This window comes from Carya illinoinensis, chromosome 1 (genome assembly GCF_018687715.1).
Source record: "Carya illinoinensis cultivar Pawnee chromosome 1, C.illinoinensisPawnee_v1, whole genome shotgun sequence".
Lineage (NCBI taxonomy): Eukaryota > Viridiplantae > Streptophyta > Magnoliopsida > Fagales > Juglandaceae > Carya > Carya illinoinensis.
The window spans coordinates 2,930,745-2,955,555 of record NC_056752.1 but is presented as its reverse complement, the minus strand read 5'-3'; the positions used below and the strand labels follow the sequence as shown (position 1 = coordinate 2,955,555).

At 36.2% G+C, this 24,811-nt stretch overlaps 2 long non-coding RNA genes across 2 annotated transcripts; one reads left to right on the top strand and one right to left on the bottom strand.

The window, feature by feature from the left end:
- The first annotated feature begins 323 nt into the window (after positions 1-323).
- On the top strand, positions 324-7,735 carry LOC122301488. The gene is made up of 3 exons (XR_006240195.1): positions 324-806; positions 6,987-7,228; positions 7,355-7,735. It is a non-coding gene; the product is annotated as an uncharacterized LOC122301488 (long non-coding RNA).
- Positions 7,736-19,382: 11,647 nt separating this feature from the next.
- On the bottom strand, positions 19,383-20,528 carry LOC122301483. Its single transcript, XR_006240190.1, has 2 exons — positions 19,666-20,528; positions 19,383-19,486 (listed from the first exon to the last, which is right to left on the bottom strand). It is a non-coding gene; the product is annotated as an uncharacterized LOC122301483 (long non-coding RNA).
- Between the last annotated feature and the right edge of the window lie 4,283 nt (positions 20,529-24,811).

Sequence of the window (24,811 nt, the reverse complement as noted above, 5' to 3'; positions counted from 1 at the left end):
AATTTGGATCTTCCACCCAACAACAGACCATGTTCAGTACCTGTGTCCATAGATGTGTATGTTTTGCTTCAAAAAACATATATGCTCAAAACTCATATTTTAATATATTATTGCAGTACCTCCAAATTTCTTCGTTTTGTAATTGGCTTCTTGAATAGATGGTTGGTTTCTAAATAGTTATGTCATTTAGGAACAATGCACACAAAGAGAGAGAGAGAGAGAGAGAGAGAGAGAGAGAGAGATGAGTCATTGAAGCCTGCAAAAGTAACTAAATTTACGTTGTAAACCTTTTTTTCAAAAAAAATTTCAGGCAAACCGTTTGTGGTTGAGCATGCAAAACCATATGGGTATAACCACACACACTACAAGAAATCTGGGATTTGCTGGCGATTTCATAATCGCTGCAAATAATTTCGTTGGCAAAGGTAGAGTTTGGTTGCATTTTTAATCGCTGTGCGTTTAAAAATGAATCTGTGATCATTACATTAATCGAACTATTGGCAATGAGAGTTAACTGCTGGATAAATCGATACTTTTTATTCTCTGCGTCGCCATTTTGTGGGGCGCGAAAACTCACTTCTTTGGCAAATTTTATTTTTCCCCGCCCCTTCCCCCCTTCCCCCACCAAAGACATTTTCCCCCTAATTGCGACGGCTTCACCGAAAGCCAGCGATTCAGCGTTTGAATCCTAGCGTAGCGTGCACGGCTTCACCAAAACCCACTCAAAAACCAACCTACACAGCTATCCTCCTCCACAAGAAACCACCATTAATAGCGAAGCATCCACCAATTTTGCCGAACGGAAGGTGACTTGCGACTTTAAATTCCTAGCACTGTCCTAGCACTCTTAAGGGTTATTCCAACTCCCCTCCTCCGTCCTCTCCTCCTTATTGCATTCAACGATTAGCACTGCCTGTTGCTCTATTTTTTGTTTCTTATTGTATGAAACTGTTTAGGTGAAGTATAAATTAGTCTGAATACACCTCCCATTGGATGCCCTGTAAAACCCACTTTCATGAATTCTGCTTTACTCTTAGTTTTACTTGCATCTTTGGCTAATTCCTTTGGTTTTTACTCTATTACTTTGAACTGTTGGAAATTGCATGTTTTGATTGGGGTCTTTGATGTGATTTCTACAAATTAGCTTTGTATGTCTATGACTGCCCATTCGATGTTGTCTAAATGGAAATGTTTGTATTTTTCTTTTATTTGATTGAATTTGTTTTCTTATCAAGATATAATCTGGTTGTTAAAGGGTTGTCTGGATGGATCCTTTTCTATTAATGGAGAATTAATAGATTGAAGCTTGCACAATCTATGGCCAGTACTTTTGTTTGAACCATATAATGTGAATACGAATAACTTGTGAAATTCTATTTGTTCTAAAACAGAAATTTCATTGTAGTTGCTGGTGATTGGCTTTTCCAAATTCCTTGGATACCAATCTGTTGTAGTATAATAACTACAACAATCATTTGTGTGGAATTGGATCTAGTGAAAAATTCTATATATTTATATATAATATTAATTGGCATGAGAATATACTTAGAAGAAATGCATGTACTTTGCGCGAAACTTCTGAGTTGACAGCTAACTTTGAAGATTATAAGGTTTTAGTACCATGCAGGTACCTTTGAGGCATGACCTTATAGATAAGATGTCAACATTCTTAAAGGAAGGAAGAAAAAAGACATGCATGCATGCATGGTTAATCATGATATATGCATTTATAGCAGTGTGTTTACAGAAGATCAGCACAATCTTTATTTAATGCCTTTGATTTGACTATGTTTATGAAGAATTTGATTTCCAAATCAATATTTGAACAAGGACATAATATGGGAGCTTATGATAATTAGTAGAACTCATGCCATATATGTAGTATCTTTTGTTTTTCTAATGTGATTTATTCTACTAGTGTTTTAGAGAGCAGCGTTGGTATATATGCCATTGAGTCTGTATCTAAGCATTAATCTTTACTAAACCATAAATAGTGATCTTAATGATATCTGCAGCAATAGATTGAATTCCTGAAGTACTATTTGATCCATAAATCCTGAACTATTGTCAGATTTAATCTTCTTTTGTGCACTTATTTATCTGTTGATGCTTATCATCCTGGAGTCTCATGAATTCATGAGTTCATTCATTACAACAAAGGAAAAGATTTGAGTACTCTTTTATTAATTCCAAATGGTAAAATCTGAAGATGTAGCTAGGATTATTGATCATCATCCTGTAAACTGAGTATTACTAGCTGTCATTTTGCTGGTAATTAATTTCTTCTGTGTTCTTATAATGATAGTACACCTCTACAGAAACATGAAACTACTTGAATACTTCCCACACAAGCATTCTTGATTTTGATGGCATGTACCATGGGTCCATCTTTTTCCCGATTTTGAAACGATAGACAGTGGATCAATTCATTTCCAGGCCAGGTGCTTGCATGTTCTTGCTAAATAACTTTTTGAAATGATCAGTTGGTCATTGTAATGTTAGCTAGCTTGCTGTTGCAATTCTTTCTAGCTCAATGTTGCCTACAATCATTGAGAATAATATCTCTATTGCCATCGATATATTCTGGTTTTTGTTTTCTCAGCATTCTAAACTCAAATATCAATATATGCAGAAACTAATTTGCTTGTTTTAATGGTTATATTAATTTCTTTCTCTAATGTTATATTTGACCACCTGTTAGCAAGCAAACAATAACTAAGCGTACGTTAAAGTAACCTTTCTATTGCTTCTCTTAATTAGCAACACAACTCTTTGTTGATTCAGTTGGTAATCTACCATCACCTTTTTTAGGAGTTTTTGTCAATGGGTTTGCATCACCTTATATCCTCATTTTCTTTGTTTCCCTCCTTATTCTGATCTAGTTTTGAGGCTATAATCTGGCCTACATGCATGTTTGTGCACCTTTTTTAGCAAGTATCTCACACACACACACACACATATAGTTGCTTAAATGATCAGGTTCCATGGTATATCCTCAGGTTGTCATGATCAAAGTTTGTGTTTTCATGTTTAACGAGATGTTTAATTAAACATTGGAAACACCTGTAAATGTTGTTGTTGGCAGTATATATGTAATTATGAACCAAATTACATGGAATAATATATTTTATTGAATCCTAATTCTTTTGGTATGTTGTTACCTTTGTGCATTACATCATTTAAACATCGTCTTCATGAGGTTTTGCTGATCACATATTATATATATATATATAATATGTATAGCAGTGCGAAATTTCACATAGCTAGATTGGCTTAACATGAGGAGGACCGACCATAATATATATTTCCTTTTTTGTATATATATAAGAACTAAGGATTTTTAAGGATAAAAAAAATCCTATAATTATGTCTACTTGATAAAGTAGGATATGTATAGAACACCCATATGGATCACTTAATATGTGCTCCTAATTCTTTTTGTATGTTGTTTAGATTAAATCTTGATGTGCGGTTTTCTTGGTATGATCAGATTTATATAGAGTTATATATCATCTGTGACATGCATGCATGCACACAAGAGTATATATAGAAATAGTTCATCGACATTCTTAATTTTATTTAATGATGAAGTTGATGATCCTCGCAATGTGTTTTGTCTTTAATTGCAAGATGGATAAATCTGGATCTCCTCATAATGTAAAATCCTACTCATGTGATTCAGTGTTGTATGTACTGCATGATCCAGATTTACATATCAAATTGAAATCTATAGATTTATCCAGAATTAGTACTATTTGTTGAAATATATATATGTCCCCAATAGAGCAATTTCTAAATAAGGCTTGATGTTGGTGGGATTTGCTAAGGGTAGCTCAATAACTATTAGAAAGTATACACTTTGAATATTGTAATGTAAATTGTTGTATCTTTTTTCTATGGAGAATTTGTACTCCATGCTGGCACACACACGTCTAAAAGTCTTTTATTCATTTAATGTGAATGGCAATACCATGGGTAGTTTATTAAAATGTGTTTTTGTGTATTGTGAATTTTCTAGCTCTTTAAGGCATTGTAAATGCCAATGCTTCTTCTTATACTGGGTGGTATAGGTAAAAGTAAATTTGTTGATTTAACCATATTAGTTTCAGTCATCACAGTTGACTTGATCATTGTTCATTCGTCCACTTTTTTATGATCTTCATCTCTGTCATTGGATTTAGTCTTTTAGGCCAACATTCTATTTGTTCTAAAACATTGAGCAATGTAAGGATGCTTGCATTGCCTTTGTCAGATTCTTTGGAAAGTAATTATAGAGGTTCACAAATACCCCCTAAAATTTCCAATCAACATCTGATTTTTTTTATGTAACAACATGATGCAAAACCCAAAACATGACCAACACAGTTTCCAATTCATATGACACAAAACTTGCTTAGACAACTTATATATTTGCTGCAAAACAGATGGGAAAAAAGATAATCCCACATTTTGCCTGTTGTAGATCATTAAATAAAGTTGAATCTTTTTTTTTTTTTTTTTTGGATAAGCAAGAAGTAATTTAGCATAAGCAAATGTTTAGTTGAAGCCACATGGATTGATTGGAAGTATACAAAAGAAAACCCCTCTTTACATTCCTTATGTTTGGGTGAAACAACAGAAACTCATTTAGCTACCCATGTTCCGTTAATCACTAAAGCAAAAAACCAAATCACTTAGAAAAGATGGGTTCAATTCCTGGACCTTGTTCAAAGTATTGGGTTGGCACAAGATATAATCATGTCTAGCAAGCATTATCCTAAAAACAGCAAGTTGAAGTAGGAACGTTAAATGGCAAAGGGTCTAATGCTTGGTAGAGGACCCCAAACTAGAATGTGTATGCATCATATTTCAACATACAACTATTGTAAAGAATTTATCTGTGCAGATAAATATATTGAATCCAAAAAATCTACTTTGGACTGCACACATACCTTTATGTACCTCCTTAATCAATATGAGAAGGCAGCTGACTGTAGAACAACGAAACCACCTAAGAAAAAAACTTGATAGCATATGTGAGCAACCCAACGCATAGAGAAGTATGCACTTATACCTAGAAAATATGATAATGTAATCATTTACCATTTGAAAAGGATAACTGCACATTTTAGAATAAAGAGTGGGTAGATGCTATGTGTTTTCCATGTGCACTTTCTGAGTACTTGAAAATGTAAACTGTTCATTACATTTACTGGCTATAAGTTTTTTTTAGAAAATTTTATCAAAGAAATAGGCATCAGCCCAAGTACACAGGAGTATACAATTATTAACCTATATTTTCACAAGAAACAATTATAGATAGCAACCCAAAAAACTACAACAGGTTCAGAAATTATAGTATACATATTTACATCAGCTTTTGCCCAATTACATATGAAATTATAGTATTCATAAATTCCAACTTGCAAGTAGCATCCCCACACCACAAATCATGCCAAAAGTTTCTTCTCTTTCCATCTCCCACCTTCAATCTAAATACAAATGAGAGAAAATGCCATCCTTTTGTAATAAATTTCCACAAACTCACCCCATATGCTCCACTAGAAGCATTAGAACACCAACCTCCCCACAAACTTCCATACTACACCTCTATCACATTTTTTGGCAGACTCTCCAAATGATATCTCCAAAGCCATTTCCCAAGTAAAGCTTTATTAAAGACCTTCAAATCTTTAAAGCCCAAACCAGCACCAACCAATGGTTGACAAACTTTCTTCCAACTGACCAAGTGAAACTTTTTTTCATCACCTACACCGCCCCATAAGAAATTCTAAAATATTTGCCCAATTCTCTTTTCAAGACTTGCAGGAAGAGGAAAAAGAGAAAGGAAAAATGTTATAAAAGCTTGTTAGACAAAGAACTTTTAACTGAAAATTCTTTATTCCCCCCTTAGACAAATAGATCCTCTTCCAACCTGCTAACCTCCTTTCAATTTTTTCAAGAGGCGAGATCCCATTTGTCCACTGCTTTAAAAGGAACCCCCAAAGGAAGCCCAAGATACCTCAGAGGCGTGAAGAGATCCTACACCCCAATAAAGATGCCAAATCTGATAAGTTCTGAACTAACACCCACAGCAACAATTTCAGATTTAAAAAAAATGTACTTTTATCCCTGATGCCGCTTGAATACACAGCAACAGATCTCTTAAAGCACGTAAATTATCATAATCAGGCTCACTAAAAATCAGGGTATCATCAGTCACTGCGGTTTTCTTGCTCACTTAGACTTGGCTTAATGAGATATGTGCTCAAGTTTGTGAAGTAAAATCTAAGTGGACTGGAACTGCATTATTAACATTTGCACTTTTAATAACCCAGTTGTCTGTTGCTTCCCCCCCCCCCCCCCCCCCCCCCCCCAATCTTCCCCTTTGAATCTATATAGAATCAGAGAAACAATAGAGTTCTGCACATTTATACCCATATACACTACCCTTTTTAAATGCCAGCTCACCCATTATTCATAATACCATGTAATTATTGACAGAGCTCTTAAAAACCAGGTCATCCATTATATATTGATGTGATGTCCATAAGAACTTCCCAGATTATTTAGCCTGAATGTGTAATTATTGTACGAACTTCTGCATATATAGCTTTTTATATTGTTGCATTCTCTTTCCTTGAATGTATTGAGGGGTTTTCTTTTGTAAGCACAAGAGGACAAGCATTGATTTGCACAAGCATTGCATTTCATAAATTACTTCTTACTTATCCAATTAAAAAAATGAAAGATTCCAAAAAAGAAGAATAAACTTGAATTAATGATCTATACATTCAGCACAATGTATGTTTATGAAAAGGCAGATATGTTTATATCATCATACATAGGTTGGGTGTAATAGATTTTTGTCATATATGGCAACTGTTTTTAGAATGCTTTGGCAGATCCATCGATATAAATTTGATGGAGTCATTGCTAAATAATTGCCTGGTCATTTAACTGACTACAAATTAGAAAAATTTATTTGTCCTTTCCTCCTTGTTCAGGTTGCACTTCACTCTTGGAGTACAGGTGGGGGTGCACTGCCTGTTGTCTCATTTTGTGTTTCCAAGACGTACGTTGCATCTGTGTTGGATCTGATTGCTTTGATGAGTGCTTTAAAGGGGTTTAAAGCATATACATGCAACATATGGGGTGGATCTTCCTAATGCATAGCAATTGAGCAATTGTACTAAATTTGACCATGGAGCAATGATGGGCTCGGGATGCACTTAATACAAAGACTAAGGTAACTGCCTAAAAATTGATTTTATAATCAGTTCATCATATTTTCCTCTTTTAAATTTTAGTTTTGCGGGTTCATCTTCCAAGCACTCATTACATTATGATTGGGTTTCACTATTTTCATGATCAGCGGACAATACGGATGTACTGACTTCCATGCAATAGATCAGAAGAGTAATTGATTAGCGAGGTGATATGGCCATTCAAGCTTGGGCAATCATGGAAATAGGCGTCAGTTTTCTATATTCGTGCTCGCCACCTTTGTTAATCAAATGCCCGAAGTGCAAAACTATGGGTGGAAATGTCTGTGGGTAGAAATGTCGATGATAAGTCTCACTTCAAAGTTTCAATGTGTAACTTGGTATAGATTATTTTAGTGATACTACAGTCTTCAAATCAATTATATAATATTGATGATAGTGTATTATGTAATTCATAGCTTAGCTTGTATTTGAGATATGATCAGTAAGAATTTCCACCCAATGATAGTTTATATATGAGTTTACTTGAATTGACACTTGTGTGAAATTATTGAATTTGATAGAATGGTCTCAGCTATATTTGTTGATGTATGGAAACATTAATTGATCATGTCAATCAGGTACAATTGGATGAAAGCATGAAAATTAATACATTAAGTGACTTCAATTTATAAATTTATATTTATGAAATGATTTTAATAGCTAAAATACTTTTGTTGTGTTTGCACATGGTTCCACTTGCTCCATTATCTCTAGATCTCTCCCGTGAACATTATAAATATTGCCAGAGCTAAGGCTTCAGGCAATTCATATTCTGAGGTGATTCATTTAAGTTTCTTGGAAACTTACTTGCTTAGCAAATATAACTCTAGTCTATAAGCAACTACTTGCTTGCTTAATTAACTGATATGGTTGATCCCGGTCTCTCTCACTCTCTCCTCATATAATCAGTTGTCTTTCAATCTCTCAGCCCTATCCATGGCCCAGAACAAAATTTTATTAATCTCCGCCTGTCATTTCTTTGTTTTGATTTTCTCCCAAGAAAATCAGTTCATTGACGGAAGGCGTTTGCTTGTAGGGAAGAATAACGAGTTTCAAACGCTCCAAACTCATAATAAAATCCATGAAAAGGAAACTAATAAGCACGAAGGTAAGTTCCGTGATAATCATGACATGACCACGAGCGATGCAATTGCTCAGGAAGCCGTAGTACTATCTCTACCTACAGCACCAACTGGCGAAGGTGTGGCGCCTACCCCGCTGCCTTCAGCTCATGCCATGACCAATGACTTCAGGCCAACAGCTCCAGGTCACAGCCCTAGTGCCTGCATTCCATTCATCACTAGGCCAATTTCTAAGTCTTCTTGTATGTATATATGTTGCATGCATATATATATATATATGTTCTCATTGATCATTGCATGTGGAGGAAATGACTTCATTATCTGTGTTTATATGTATCATTAATAATGGTATTATGCTTCAATTTGACATTAAAGGATTTAAGATTGTAGCTAGCTAGGGTTGAATTTTCTTCCTATTTCTTGTCTAAAAAACAAAAACCTGTATTTTTATAGTTTCCGCTCTATTTAATTATTTTGTAACTTTGGACAAGTGTCCATATACTACAACAAATTGGACTTTTCCTGGCGATTTTTAATCCTCGGCAAAACTAGAAAAATCCCCGCCAACTATATATGCCAGCGATTATAGACTCGCTAGCCAATTGCCAGTACTATTTAGGCATTTCCAATATACTGTGGTGTAAAATATAAATCGCTGCCAAAAATTGTGTATTTGCCAGCAATTTTGGAATCGCTGGCATAGGAATTCAAAAACATAACACCATTTGCCAACGTTTTAGAAATCGCTGGCAAAAGAATTTAATAACCAAAAATCAAATGCCAACGTTTTAGAAATCGCTTCCATTTTCTATACCAGCGATTTTTGAATCGCTGGCAAACAATTTTCGGTTATTAAATTCCATTGATAGCGATTAAGGAATCGCTGGCACACAAACTGGCAGTGATTTACAAAATGCTGGCAAAGGAATTTAATAATCGAAAATCAAATGCCAGCGTTTTAGAAATCGCTGTCATTTTGTGTGCCAGTGATTCCTGAACTGCTTCCAAATAAAATAGCAGCGATTTCTGAAACGCTGGCAAATGAATTTCAAAAAGAAATTCCTTTGCCAGCATTTCAGAAATCGTTGGGATACAAAATCACAGCGATTTCTGAAACGCTGGCAAAGGAAATCAAAACCAAATTTCACTTTGGCAGCGATTCAAAAATCACTGTTATATAAAATGGCAGCGATTTTAGTTTCGTTGCCAAATGAATTTGAGAACCAGAATTTATTTACCAGCGATTCAAAAATCGTTGGCATATTAAATGGCAGCGATTTCGAAATCGCTGGCAAATCAATTTGAGAACGAGAATGTCATTGCCAGCAAATTAAAAATTGCTGGCATATTAAATGGCAGCGATTTTTGAATCGCTGGCAATGACATCCTCGTTCTTAAATTGATTTGCTAGCGATTTAGAAATCGCTGCCATTTAATATGCCAGGGATTTTTGAATCGCTGGCAAAGGAATCATAAATGTTTCTTCTTCTAGGCAGCAATTACACTACTCTTCATCTTTGCAAGAATAGAACTAAAATTTGATGCATAACTATCATAAACTCCTCTTTAGTCAGGAATTACTGAAAAGTTGTAGGTTTCTAAATTGATATGGTCTACAATAGTCTGAAGTGCTACAAAGTAAAGAACAAAGCAAATCAAGTCAACAAGCAAGATGAACATGAGTATTTTACGTGGTTCAACCAATAATATTGCCTACATCAACAGTATTTACAACCCTTGTATTCTTACAATCAAGACCTCGCCAAATCTTTCTTACTCTACTCTTCCATGTTTTTAAACTGAGAGAGCACACGTAGTACAAGCCATAAAACCCAGAGTTATTTGTGCTTAAAACAACGCTGATTTGTATCACATTGATTGGCTACATATACATGATGTCTATTTTACTAGCAAGAAAATGAAGGAAAAGGCTCATCAACGGATTGTTGATTGAGGCTTTGGGAAGAAAAAACCATTAAGTAAAAAAGGCTCATCAATAGATTGTTGACTAATTGGGAAGAAAAAACCATAAAAAAGCCTAAGCCAAAAATTTTCAAGAGGCCGGTATCTGGTCAACTTCCATTTCTAAGAATAGGTTAATTTGGTATATACACCGGTCAGAGTGTTTGGTAGATTTTGTTTAATACTCTGAACGGAGAAAACTCTCATAAGCTGTTCCAGTAAGTGTCTTGTTAACGTCCTCCCAGTTCCTAATGTGATCCGACAAGGGCCCCTTGTGTATTTTGATTTGCCGGTTGTCAATTCCATCTTTGGAAGCTTTAGAAACTCTTGAACATTGTCTAGTTTCTGCAAGAAACATGGAGAATAAGGACCACCAAGAAGAGGCACACTGCAGAGATGTTTACACTATCTCAGATGATTGAGATAAATTGTGTGGGAGGGGAGAAAAAAAGAAGGGGGCGGGGGGAGAAGCGGGTTATAGTGGGAATGTTAAGTGACAAGAGCATGTAAAAAATGTATAGGATCATGATATATTGGCACTTCCACCAGTCACAACTAAAAAAAGACACAAAAACTTGATATTATGCGTTCATATGGACACAAAATATATGTTCCTGTGAACGCATATATATGGACACAAATATATTGATAGAATGCTTAAATTTACATGATGGTAATCGTTTTTCCAAAATTAAGTATGGACTTGCACAAACATACAGCTTAAAGGTGTAAAGATATTTGAATCTTCCCATTATGATTTGTAAGACACTACATGAATGATTAAACTACGAAAAAAAACCTCTTGCAGGGAAAAAAATAAGTAAAGATATTTTTGTCATCTCTTTGTGCGTTGTAGGGCACTACCACCAAATTACTAGCCCCATTAGAGTTGCTTCACTTTTTCTTTCTTGCCATGTACATGTCCAATGTTAATAGTTCTTTTCAAGAAAAACCTCATATGAAGTTTACACAGCTTCCAATTGTTCTCTAAAACCTTGCATATGTTGCTAGATATGGCTAAAAAACGGCGCATTAGAGATCTAGCAAATTGCTAAAAGAGAAATCTCCGAAACTGAAGAGTAGAAAAACCACTCTACCGCCTCCCAACTAAATCTCTACCTATACAAGTCAATAGCAAAAAACCATAGAAGGTTGTGTGAACATAATAGATGCAAGAATTCTACTTCATAATACTAGAAGCATTCAATTATTTAAATACATGGCCTTCACAAAATATTTACAAAGAAATCATGACCAAATAATCTGTTCCCTTAAATACAAGTGATATGCAAAAATCCGACCTTGCTGTAACCAATTGAAACCCATATAAGTTGTCAGAGACTTGAAAAATTTGTTGCTAACAATGCCCCTAGGCTATAAACTAGGCACTAAACGGAGCAGTTTAGTGGACAGAAGTTGCTACAGATAATGCTATATTGGACTATTAGCATCCCAGAGATAGACCTAATCAGACAGTTACATGATTGCAATCTTTAGGGCACATACATAGTTAAGCTAAAGTATTAAGATAAGAAATGAGTTTGGCATGGAAAGTCTTGGGGAGAAGTAGAATATCTATCCTATTACCTAATGGTCAAGTGTATAAATAGAAATAAAAGCAACACATCACTCATTGGAGAGAAATTGTTGATAACAGTTCATTAAAAGTAGAGAAGACATCATCCACTGAAATTGAAATGCTTAATAAATTGACAAATTAATTTGACATGAGTAACCCAGCGGCTGTTCTCACAATTGGACCAATGAGAATACTTCCACTTACCCATGAGTTGTAACTGGTAAAGGGTGGAGCGATTCATTCTCATGGTTTAACATTTGAATCAATGGTCAAGCGCCACAAAATTTTGCTAATTGTGCCTTATTAGAGAACTTGATAAAAGAGAAGCATTTATCAACACAAATTCAAACACATTAATACATAATTAAGCATCCACTTGAAGCCCACTTTTACAGTGAATTGATTTCTGGAAGCACTACTTAACCAATCCAAATTGTATACCCTATCCAGATTCTGTACAATGGAAGAAATATTTTTCCTTCTATCCTTAACAGAGAATATCTCCCCATTGGAGCTTAGATTAACATTGTTGAAAACCACCCTAAGTGTGAAACCAGTCCACTTGCTCAGCACCATCCCGCACAGCACCATTTTCTATTTTGTTGTATTAGGCACCACCCAAATCTCTACAACAAATTGTTGCACCGAATTCCCTTAGTCCGGAATCGTAGGTGCTCTCTCCTATAAAAGGGAGAGCTCGGTTGTGTAAAAAATAGGGTAGAGGAAAACAAAGAGAAAGAGAGGATGTGAGAGAGAATTTGTTGACTTTTGTAATCTCATACAAATTCAGTAAAAGAGGCTCCAGTGGACGTAGGCAATTTGCTGAACCACTTAAATATCATATTGTGTGATTTTGGACAAGGCAGAGGCACAACAATTGGTGTTATAGCTTTGGTTCACGCTGTCCAAAAATCAAGTTGATCGAAATCAACTTTTGACAACTCCAGGGTGTTCCTCGCATCAAGATGAATCTGTTGCCACAAACAGAATAAAAAATGAAGGTCGAAGGAGCCCGCACGCGCCGATAGAAGATCGGAGTGTGGACCCACGTGCGAGACACACATTTGGAGGTTGAAGACGACTGAACCGCACACTCCCACATGCCACCACTCGCACGCACTCCCACGCGCCCTAGAAGAAATCTGCGCGTGTCTTCCACGCGCCCACGTGCCCCCAGTTGCACTTTTGCAACTCGTGTATCTCACGCGCCAGTGATTAGGACCGTTCATTTTCTAGATCCATTTTGGGCTTGATCTAAGCCATTTGGAATCTGATTTCAACGATCAAATAGTGCTTTCCAACTATTTGGATCATTCCGGACTCATCTATATGGTTAGAATTTTAAAAAAAATTTATAAATTTTCTAAATTCAAATAGAAAGATCTGGAAGAGATAGGAGCTCTGAAAATGTCAGTAGCTCTGGGTGTCGGTTCACAGTGTGAAATGTCAAGTTTGAAGTTGAGAAGTTTAATGGAACAAACAACTTCGGCATGTGGCAGTGTGAAGTCATGCACGTTTTGATCCAACAAGAGTTGGATATTGCGTTGGATGAAAGACCAGATGATATGACTGACCGGTTATGCCTGACCAAAGAACAGAAGTATTTTGTTATGAGAGAGACAAATGCTAGAGAACTTTGGTAGAAATTGGAGGATAAGTTCATGAAGAAGAGCATTGAGAGCCGTTTACACTTGAAGAAAAACCTCTTTAGATTCCAATTTCGTGAAGGTATTTCCATGTCTGAACATATGAATAAGTATAATCAAATTCTTACTGATTTGTTAAACTTGGATGTTGAAATCCAAGATGAAGATAAAGTTTTACTTTTGTTAAATGTCTTGTCTGATACATATGAGCATTTAATTACTACTCTACTGTATGAGAAGGAAAAGATTAGTTTTGACGATGTATCTAGTTCTTTAATTAGCAATGAGTACAACAGAAAAGATAAGCAGGTACAACTAGATACATCAAGTGGAGCGTTAACAGTAAGAGGGAGACCACAGTCGAGGTATCCCGGAAAGAAGAAAGGTTTTCAATCAAAAACTGAAGCCACATCACATGTGTCCCAATCGGGACTAGTTTACTGACTTCACAAAGATTGAGGATGGAACAGTACTTATGGGCAATGACAGTGCCTGTAAGACTCAGGGAATAGATAGCATTCGGTTAAATTTGCACAATGGTAGCGTCAGGACTCTGATAGAAGTTTGGTACGTTTCAGACTTGTGGAAGAATCTCACCTCACAGGGATCTCTAGATTGAAAGGGATTCAGAATCACCATTGAAGACGGAACTCTCAAAGTACTAATGGAAGTTCAGGTGGCAATGAAGGGTTTGAGGTGAGGAAACTTGTACTTCTTGCAAGGAAGTACTGTTGATAGAAGAGCTTCCACATGCTGTGAGAAGCTAGATGACACTGATGCTGACATCACCAGTCTTTAGCATATGTGTATGGGACATGCAGGAGAAAATTTTTTGCAAATACTAGTGAAGCAAGGCTTACTTAAAGGTGCCAAGACAGGTAAACTGTCTTTCTGTGAGCACTATGTATTGGGGAAGCTGTGATGACCTGCTTTTACGTGTATTTTCATTGAAGGGTTGTTTTCAATTTAATTAATATATTGGTTTATTTATTTTAAATTAATGTATTTTAATTGGTTTTTAATTTATTTGATGTAGTGTTTTATTTATTTAGTCGTTTTACGGTTTTTTAATGTCGTTTTCGGCGGATCTGTTTTGGTTTCCGGAGTGAGGACTGGACCTCATTTCTTTCCCCTCATCTTTTCTTTTTCTCTTTTTTTTTTCTTCTTTCTCTTTTTTCTTCTTTTTCCTTTTTATTTCTTTTTTTTCTTTCTTTTTTCCCCTCCTCAGTTCTCTCTCCTGCACACTCTCTCTCTCTCTCCTCTCCCTCACGCCGTTTCAGCCAGCCACCCAGGGCCGCCGCTCGCCGGTGCCATGAGCCACACCACCCCTACCATTTTCTTCCCCTCCCTCCGATGAACCACTCCACCAAGTTTCATCCCCAACCGTGCCGCCGTTTAGCCGGAAAAAGCCCATCAAGCCACACGGTTTTTGCTCCGATCTGCCGCCGTCGCACCACCTCCGACCACCACCTCTTCACCACTTCATCACCGACTCCTTGCTGTCCTAACCCACCCATTTCTGGCCTCTAACAGTCACCGGAACAGCTCCCACGAGCTAGTTTCCGTTTTGGGCGTTTAAGCCCTTCCTCCGCCGTTTTCGCCTCCACCCATGGCCAAACTCCACTTTCCTTAGCTTCATAAATATCCTTAGACCCTTCCCTATCAATCCCGAGCCTTGGTTTGTCCCCGTTCAAAAGTGCATATTTTACAACTCACGGCCACAGTGAAATTTCACTGTTACGTTGATTTCCTTCCGCCGTTTGCAACGCCGCGAGCTTTCTAAAAATACCATATGGCGCTGTAAGTATTTTTCAAACTCTACTTTTAGATTTAAATATATTTTTCTCTTTCAATAATTATTTGTTGTTGGTTGGCTGATTCCGGACTGAGTTCGAGGAGTTTGGGGGTCGGATGGATAGAGGACGGAGTTGCTTGTTTTATTGATTTATGGTTGGTTGATCGTTTTGTGCATTGAAATTTCATTTACATGGTGCATGCGCGTGCATTTTATTTAATTTGAGAAAATCCTGTTTTATTGGCGTAAGTGGATTTTCAGGTGTGTGTGTATCACGACCCCAAGCTGAGATGGGGTATTATTCCGGTGGAGCTCCTCTGGTCACTCGGGAGCGTAATAAACTAAGTGACGTCCCCTGAGTTGTCGTTGGAGGACGATGGGAGTGGGGGCTAGAGGATGCTTGGCTACGAACGTGCCGGGCATGGAACTGGGCATCACTCGTTTAGGTGTCACATGCGTGGTCATTACCTGCAGTGTGGCACTGGAGCCAGGGTGTGCGGATGACCCCTAGGGGAGGTCATGGTGCATACGGATTAATTGGTTAACGGTTTGAGTTTGATATGGGCCAAATGTGACTTTTGGCATGATCTTTGGAAAGGTTATGTTTTTGGGCCAAATGAGACTTTTGGCGTGCGTGGAAAAATATGATTTTATGGGTTTTGTGCATTGGCATCCTTTCATGCATATTGTTTGAGTTCTATATATTTTTATCTGGTGGTGTTTGGATTTTACTTATCTGCGACACCATTTTTGGTACCGTAGATTTTGGTGCAGAGATCGAGGATGAGGAGGAGGCTGAGCTCGAGGATGCGGCTCCGCCGGGTTGCTGAAGTTTATGTTTTGTATTTGGTTTAAATCTATATTTGTGTTTTGTAATATTTATTTATGTATGTTTTGAACAGCTTTGTATTAAACAAGAAAAATTCTAGTACTTAGTCATGACTTTCGTTATGCGCTGCGTATTTCTTTTCGCACATTTGTTGCTTTTACACACACTTGACACTCGTCGATAGGATGATGACCCGTGATGTCATCATCCGGACGTCTCGATTTTCCCGTGTCCGTGCATGGGGATTTGGGGGCGTCACAGAAGCAGAGGCGGATCAAGTTTGGAACCGCTGTACATAATACACAGGGGATACTTGACTATGTACACTCTGATATTTGGGGACCTACCCAAAATGCATCTTTGGGAGGTAAGCATTGGTTTGTAACTTTTGTAGCTGATTAATCTCGTAGTGTGTGGGTGTCTATGATGAAGAATAAAGATGAAGTGCTAAAAATCTTCCTTGATTGGAAGAAAATGATGGAGACTCAAACCGGTAGAAAGATCAAGCGACTTAGATCTGATAATGAAGGTGAGTACACTTTAGACCCCTTCATGGAAGTATGCCGGAGAGAGGGAATTTTCAGACACTTCACAGTACGAGGTACACCGCAACAGAACGGTGTTGCAGAATGGATGAATCGTACTTTACTAGAGAAAGTGCAATGTATGTTACTGGATGCTGGATTCAGTAAACAATTTTGGGCTGAAGCTGTGACATATGCCTACCACCTCATCAACCGACTACCTGTAGCTGCCAATGACGAGAAGACACCAACTGAAATGTGGAGAGGTACGCATGCTACTGATTATGACTCTTTACACGTTTTCAGATGTCCTGCTTACTATCATACTAAAGAAAGTAAACTTGATCCTAGAGCCAGGAAAGCAAAATTTTTAGGTTTTAGTACTGGTGTAAAAGGATATAGACTCTGATGCATAGAGTCTAAAAAGGTAATCATTAGTAGAGATGTTACGTACGTTCAGCGAATCTGAGATGCTTAAGTCACATAAGCATAAAGATTTCAATGAAAGCCACAATGATGGCGAAACATCAGATGATTCGTAGAATGTGAAGTTTATTACTTCAAAGAATTCGGGAAAACATGGACAAGATAAGGTTCATAGTCCAGTCACAATACCTCCATGTCAACCCGAATCAATAGCAACCAATAGACCAAGATGAGAGAAACATGTACCGACACGTTTTGCAGACTATTTGACATATGCATTACCAGTTAAAGGGGGTGAGATCCCAACCACTTATAGAGAAGCCATACAGTTCAGTGAACAAGTTAAATGGACAAAGGCGATGAATGAAGAGATGCAGTCTCTTCACCAAAACCAGACTTGGGAGCTTGTGCCGCTTCCAAAAGGAAAGAAGACAATTGGCTGTAAGTGGATCTTCAATCAGAAAGATGATCAAGTTGCTAAAAATAGAGTATAGTACAAAGCTAGGTTGGTAGCCAAGGGCTATGCTCAGACAGAGGGAATTGACTACAGTGAAATATTCTCTCTGGTTGTGAAGTATTCACCCATTCAAATATTTCTAGCTTTGGTTGCACAATATGATCTTGAGTTAGCATAGCTTGATGTAAAGACAACTTTCTTACCTGGTGATCTGGAAGAGGAGATTTATCTGTCTCAACCAGAAGATTTTAAAGAAGCTAAAAAAGAAAATTGGGTATGCAGTCTGAAGAAGTCACTCTTTGGCTTGAAGCAGTCACCTCGGCAATGGTATAAGTGGTTTGACCGCTTTATGATGGATCTAAAATACACTCGTTGCCAATACGATCACTATGTGTATTTAAGAAAACTTGCAAATAGATCTTTCATTTATTTACTTTTATATGTAGATGATATGTTAATTGCAAATAAAAGCAAGGGGGAGATAAATCGCTTAAAAACTCAGTTAAGTCATGAGTTTGAAATGAAAGATCTGGGAGAAGCACAAAGAATATTGGGGATGGAGATTAGCAGAGATAGGGTGAAAGGTACAATTCACTTTTCTCAGAAGCAGTATCTGAAGAGAATACTACAACGCTTCAACATTGACTCTGAAGACGAAGCCGATGAGTACTCCTATGGCCCCATATTTCATGTTCAGTGCATTGCAGTCTCCTAAAAGTGATGAAGAGCAGAACTACATGAGGAATGTCCCATATACAAGTATTGTTGGAAGCTTTATGTATGCCATGGTGTATACACAACCTGATATCTCCCAGGCCGTTAGCTTAGTTAATCGTTATATGCATAATCCTGGAAAGACTCATTGACATGCGGCTAAGTGGATTCTACGGTATATTTTAAGGAACATAGATATTAGTTTGAAGTTCGAGAAGAGTGAAGATAGTCTAGTAACTGATATGTTGACTCAGACTATGCAGGTGATCTTGACAAATGCTGATCGACAACTGGATATGTGTTCACTATGGCTGGAGGACCAGTTAGTTGGCGATCAACTTTGTAGTAAAAAATTTCACTATCATCCATTGAGGCTGAATACATGGTTGTAACACAAACTGTGAAAGAAGCTATTTGGTTGCAGGGATTGGTAACAGATTTGGGCTTTAAGCAGCAAGAGGTTACCGTTTACTGTGACAGTCAAAGTGCAATTCATTTGGCCAAGAATCAAGTATATCACTCTCGAACAAAATACATAGATGTCGGATTTCACTTTATACGTGAAATATTAGAATAATAGGACATCAAACTTCAAAAAATTGGCACTGAAGATAATCCAACAAATATGTTGACGAAAGTCGTCACAGGGATCAAGTTCCAACACTGTTTGGACTTGATCAATATTGTACACTTCTGAGCACACTCAGGTGCATTGGAGTGCATTCGATAGCGGAAGTGTCTCATGTCAAATAATGAGGTGCATTCTTTTGAAAAATGAATCAGTTTGTAAACAGCTTGGTATGACACACTTGGGTGGGGGGGGGGGTGATTATTGAAAACCACCCTAAGTGTGAAACCAGTCCACTTGCTCAGCACCATCCCACACAGCACCATTTTCTATTTTGTTATATTAGACGCCACCCAAATCTCTGCAGCAAATTGCTACACCGAATTCTTTTAGTTTGGAATGGTAGGTGCTCTCTCCTATAAAAGAGAGAGCTCAGTTGTGTAAAAAATAGGGTGGAGGAAAATAGAGAGAAAGAGAGGACACGAGAGAGAATTTGTTAAGTTTTGTAATCTTGTACAAATTCAGTAAAAGAGGCTCCAGGGGACGTAGGCAATTTGCTGAACCACTTAAATCGTATTGTGTGATTTTGTACAGGCCAGACGCGCAACAAACATGAGTACTATTTAATAGGGTCTCAAACCACCCACTTCCCGACCTCTACATTGACAAGATGACAAAGAATTGTACAGGATTATGCTCACACCAAGCCCTGGTTACAATGTAAAAAAAAAAAAAAAAAAAAAAAAAAAAAAAAAAAAAAAAAAAAAAAAAAAAAGGGGAATCAGCCCATTTGAATGAACTCCCAACATAATCCTTTGACAGAAGTTCTGAATTACCTGCTATAAGTTTCAGGTTTTGGGAAATGAGTGTAATGAATTTCGGATAGCTCAATGCCATTATCATGGCAAGGCCTTTCAATAACTTGAAGGTTCCGAAATTTAGTCTTGGTGTGGGTGCTTATCACCTTTAGACAGATTGAGTAGATATAAACGCCAAAGACCATTGCAAACACTAAGATATAAACGCCTAGTCACGATTAATTTGTTTCTTCGGTTTTACTTTGAAAAACATGACCAACGCCAGGGCTGTGTCCGGGTGCCGTGGGCTGGTAATTATCTTTGAATCCTGTAAGGGAATGCCTAACACCCTTGCCCTTAGCTAGTGCCTTTGATTCAACGTCCGCTTCCTGGTTTTGGAATGAATGGGCCAGGTGTTGTCGGTCGAAAATTATCTTTATTATGCGCCACTTCTGAGTCGTGGAAGCTAAAGCTGTAATTTGGTTTCATGGGCAGGACAGAAGCTTCTTTCTTTCTTGTCATAGATTGATCGACAGTACTAGGAATGTGACTTGCGTGTGTTGTTTTTGGATCATATTGATCATGCGGTGCGGCGCTGTCAAAGGAGCTGATCATGGCGGCCGATTCGATGCCTCGTTTTCTAGTTTCCCCGCTAGAGCCTACATGCAGATCATCTCTAGGACTTCTGTACTGCTTTTGTTTTGTTGACTTTATTTGCCTTCCTTGAGTTACCAGAGCTTCATGGAAAGCAACCAGTGCAAGAAGAATGACACATTTATACATGGCTTGGAATTTTTCCATTAGCGAAGGAATGTAATTGACTCGATTTTTTTGTATGATAGAATGAGATGGCTCTGAAAAAACTCAGGCAGTAAGAGGAAGGAGGAGTTGGACCGGGAGGTATATACGTAGAAGCCCGATGATGACACAAGTTCCTGTTTGCTTTAGTATTTATAATCTTGGAGAGTGTTTCATTCCTAATATTAGAATGATCTTAACCACTAGGTTTTCTATAAACTATTATACGGACTGTATGCTCTCAAATTTGAACGGTTTGCAAGTTTTGGACTTTTAAAATGCCGTGATCTGATCATTAGAGAATCTACATAATTGGAGTAGTCCCCAAGATCATTCTCCAGAATTAATTTCCTTGTGCCTTGACCCACTACTCATGTATCGATCGGTTTTATTTTATATCATGTTGTTGTTTCTTTTCTTCATAATGAAATAGAAAGATATCCATTGGTGTCTTTGGCTATGGATTTCTGACCGGGTGGGTTTCGCTTGCTGTTGTTATACGGTATTATTTTTGTTTTTTATGTAACCAGCGGGGAATATAAGATATATATATGCCTCTGTTGGATAAACAGATACTTTCTTGCGATGATCATAATACAGAATTACCCAAGCATCCCCTAACTCTATATAACCGAAGTGAAAATGCCGCACTTTCAAACTGACTTGCAGAACAATTAATTATGATCAATATTTGAACCTATACCCAGCTTGTACCTATATAAGCTTGAAGGTTGGTCCTAGACCGATTGATGGCCTTAATTCATCAAGCTCCATAGTCGCTACACTGTTTTATAAAATGTTACCATGATCATGAGCGAGGTTATGATTTATTTAGGCTGTGTTTGAGTATTGAGAGTACTGTACCTTAAGTATTTTCAACACTTCTCACTACTATTCATTACTTTATTATTATTTTTCATTTACTTTTATTACTATTAATTACTTTTCACAAATTTTTTATTACTATTAGTTATTTTATTATTACTTTTTACCTACTTTTTACTACAATTCACAACTTTTATCAACACTTCTCAACACTCAAACCTACCTTTAATAGATTCTTCTTTGACAATTAGGGTTCAAGAGCTATATATATATATGAGTTTTGTTACGTACAAACGAATCTGCATACCAATCTGCATACTAATATTGATGTTAATTTTCATTTTTAAAATTCAAATTGGCACTGTTTTTAATAAAATCTATTTTCTGACAAATCATATTAGATGGGTATACGTATTGATATGCAGAATTGCTTACAACTAAAATTTTCTTTTATATATATATATATAAGGTGTGTACGTGTTAATTTAGAATAAAAATTTTAGTCGATCGGCTGGCCTTCGCCTAGTACCACTGAATTCCAAGGCACCAAAAATCTAGGGATTCTGTGTACGCTCCACTTACAAATGCATAATATTATATGCGGACGACTGTATATGCATGAAGCGGATCTTTTGGTCAAACAAAATCAACAAGACACATCTGTCCATGATTACAAAAAAGAAGATGAACGTAAGGATATTCGATATTCGTGGAACTGCTCTGATCTGATCTAATTATATTATATATACGTTGTTTGAAATAAAAATAATTGTACCAACATACTTATTATATAATGGATTAAATGATTACTAGCTGCCACTTTAATAGTCATGAGTATCTGCGCACTAGGTAGCTAGCTAGAATTAATTAAACCATGTGGAGGCCAGAGACTAATGCTTGGAGAATTTTTTCAGTACTGAGACCGCATGATATATATAGTATCACATAATATTATAATTCATCATCATTTAAATTCACATATGTTAATATTTCCAATAGGCCGGGATCATCGAATGGCTTTTTCAACACCCTTTTCTCAATCACACGTATACACTACAACAAAAAAGACTTTTTAAAACGATTTTATTTTGGGACAACGAATTTCATATTTCATGCTAAAAAAACGATAGAAGATGGATACAGTTCGAACGGTATAATTAGGGATAAAATATTTTGTCCCTAATAATGAAACCATTCGAATATAATGTTTTAACGTTTGAATGGTTAAATGTAACCGTTCAAATGTACATTTTGGGGCGTTAAGTAAAATTATTATAGTTGAAAAGTGCTCTATTGTTCAAAGTACCAATTTTACCGTTCGAATGATGAATCAGTACTGTTCGAACGTATTTTGTAAGGTTTGAACGGTGTTCATATGTTTTTTTTATAGAATTATATTTATATTAAATAGTAATTATAAGAAATTTATAAATTAAATAATAGGAATAATATAAATTAATAATTAGTTTAGAAAATATAAAATAATACTAGTTCATAATTAAATACTAAATTTACAAAATATAAAATATTTTCCATTTTAAAAACCAGCAGACATATTTTCCATATTTACAAAGCATAAAATATTTTCCATTATAATTCATATTTTCCGCTCGAACGGGAAATTTTAGGAGGGATATTTTTGCCGCTTCTTAGTTTCACATTCAAACGATTATTTAACCGTTTGAATGGGAAATGTTTTGCACATACACTACAGAACCTCATTCTCGCTCTCCTCCCACCGCTCTCAGTCTCTCATTCTCCCTCAATCGAACCCCAAAATACTACTAGTTTTCATTTCACTCAATCATTCTCAGATTAATCCGTTATTTTTACTGCTTTTTGGGGAGTTCCTTCGCATTGGGTACACGACACACTTAATCTCTTTGCGTTTTCATATCCATTAACCCAGGTATGTGACTTATATTCTATTTGGTTTGAATATGATACTTTGCGATGTTAGAAATTTGTTTGTTCTTGATATTGTTGTTTGTATTATTGTGAGTTCAGGATTAATGGCGTTTTTCATTGTTCAAGATGACTAGAATGTGGAACATACTCATTCGAACGGTTTAGGCTTACCGTTTGAACGTGTTTGTTCCAGTTCGAATATAGTTTAACATCGTTCGAATGGAAATTGTTACCCAGATGACTAACACAAGAGGGGGGTGAATTGAGTTATATTAAAAAAAAATAACAATTATAAATCAAATATATAATATAAAATATAAATAAAATATGAAATAACAATAAATATAAACAGTAAGGGTAAGAGAGAAGCAAACTCAGTATGTTAACGAGGTTTGGCCCCACTGCCTACGTCCTCGCCTCAAGCTATCCCTTGAGAATTCCCAAATTCACTATTCAACCTTCTTCAGGTGGAGATAGAAACCTATTACACCTTTGAACAACACCGCTACAAAGGATCCGTGTAAAACACCCTCTACACTTACAATCACCTTACACGTGGTGATTCAACTATTCCCTGTGTAGAACACTTTCTACACACACAAGGGTTATATACACCCTTTTACTGATATAAAAACTGATAGTGGGTAGGTTATCAGAAAACACTCCTCAATGAGTGGAATAAGAACAATACAGCGTAAACTATATCTCTTAAAATGAACAAGAATTAAGGCTCAATGCTTAGAGAAGAGAAAATGAAAGCTTTAAATGAATGTTGTATGCTCTTGGTGCTGTAAATGTGAAGCTCTCAAATGATCTATTTATAGGCATATGAGATTTCATATTCAAATTTAAAAAGATTTACATGTCAAAGACAACATCATTCACTTTTTCAAAAAATTCAAATAAAAGGTTCTTCCTTTTCAATTGTCAAAGACAACATCATTCATTTTTTAAAAACTTCAAACCTAATCTTTTACTTTTAACATATGACAAAAGGAGCACACTTTAATTTTCAAATTTTTCAAACCTAATCTTTTATTTTTTGTATATAACAAAAGGAGCACACTTTACTTTTCAAAATTTTCAAACTTAATCTTTTTACTTTTTGTATATGACAAAAGGAGCACACTTTACTTTTCAAATATTTCAAATAAAAACATATACCTTTTGCATAAGTCAAAAAAAGTATCAATCACTTTTGAAAATATTCAAATAAAACATGCACATGTGAAAGATGACAATCAATCATCTTTAATATATTTAAAGTTCAAACCTTTAAGCAAGGCATGCACATGTAAAAGATGACAATCAATCATCTTTCAAAATTTTCAAATTTAATTTTCAAAATATTCATGTACATGTGAAAAATATATTTTAATGCTTTATGATAAAATATTAATTTTGAGCCTTAATTCTAATTTTGAATTTTTAAGAAATTTACAACATTACTCTATGACTTTAATGTGAAATTGTTCTCTTCTTGCTCATGCTTGTTTCATCGATGTGCTTGATTCCATTGTGTAGACAACTTGAGCTTGAGACTTCTTTATTCTTTGAATTCATTTGTTATCATCAAAATCTATGTGTAGATATATAATTACACAAAATTTAAAATCTTGGGTTCAACAGAAATTTATACATCAATGTATTTACA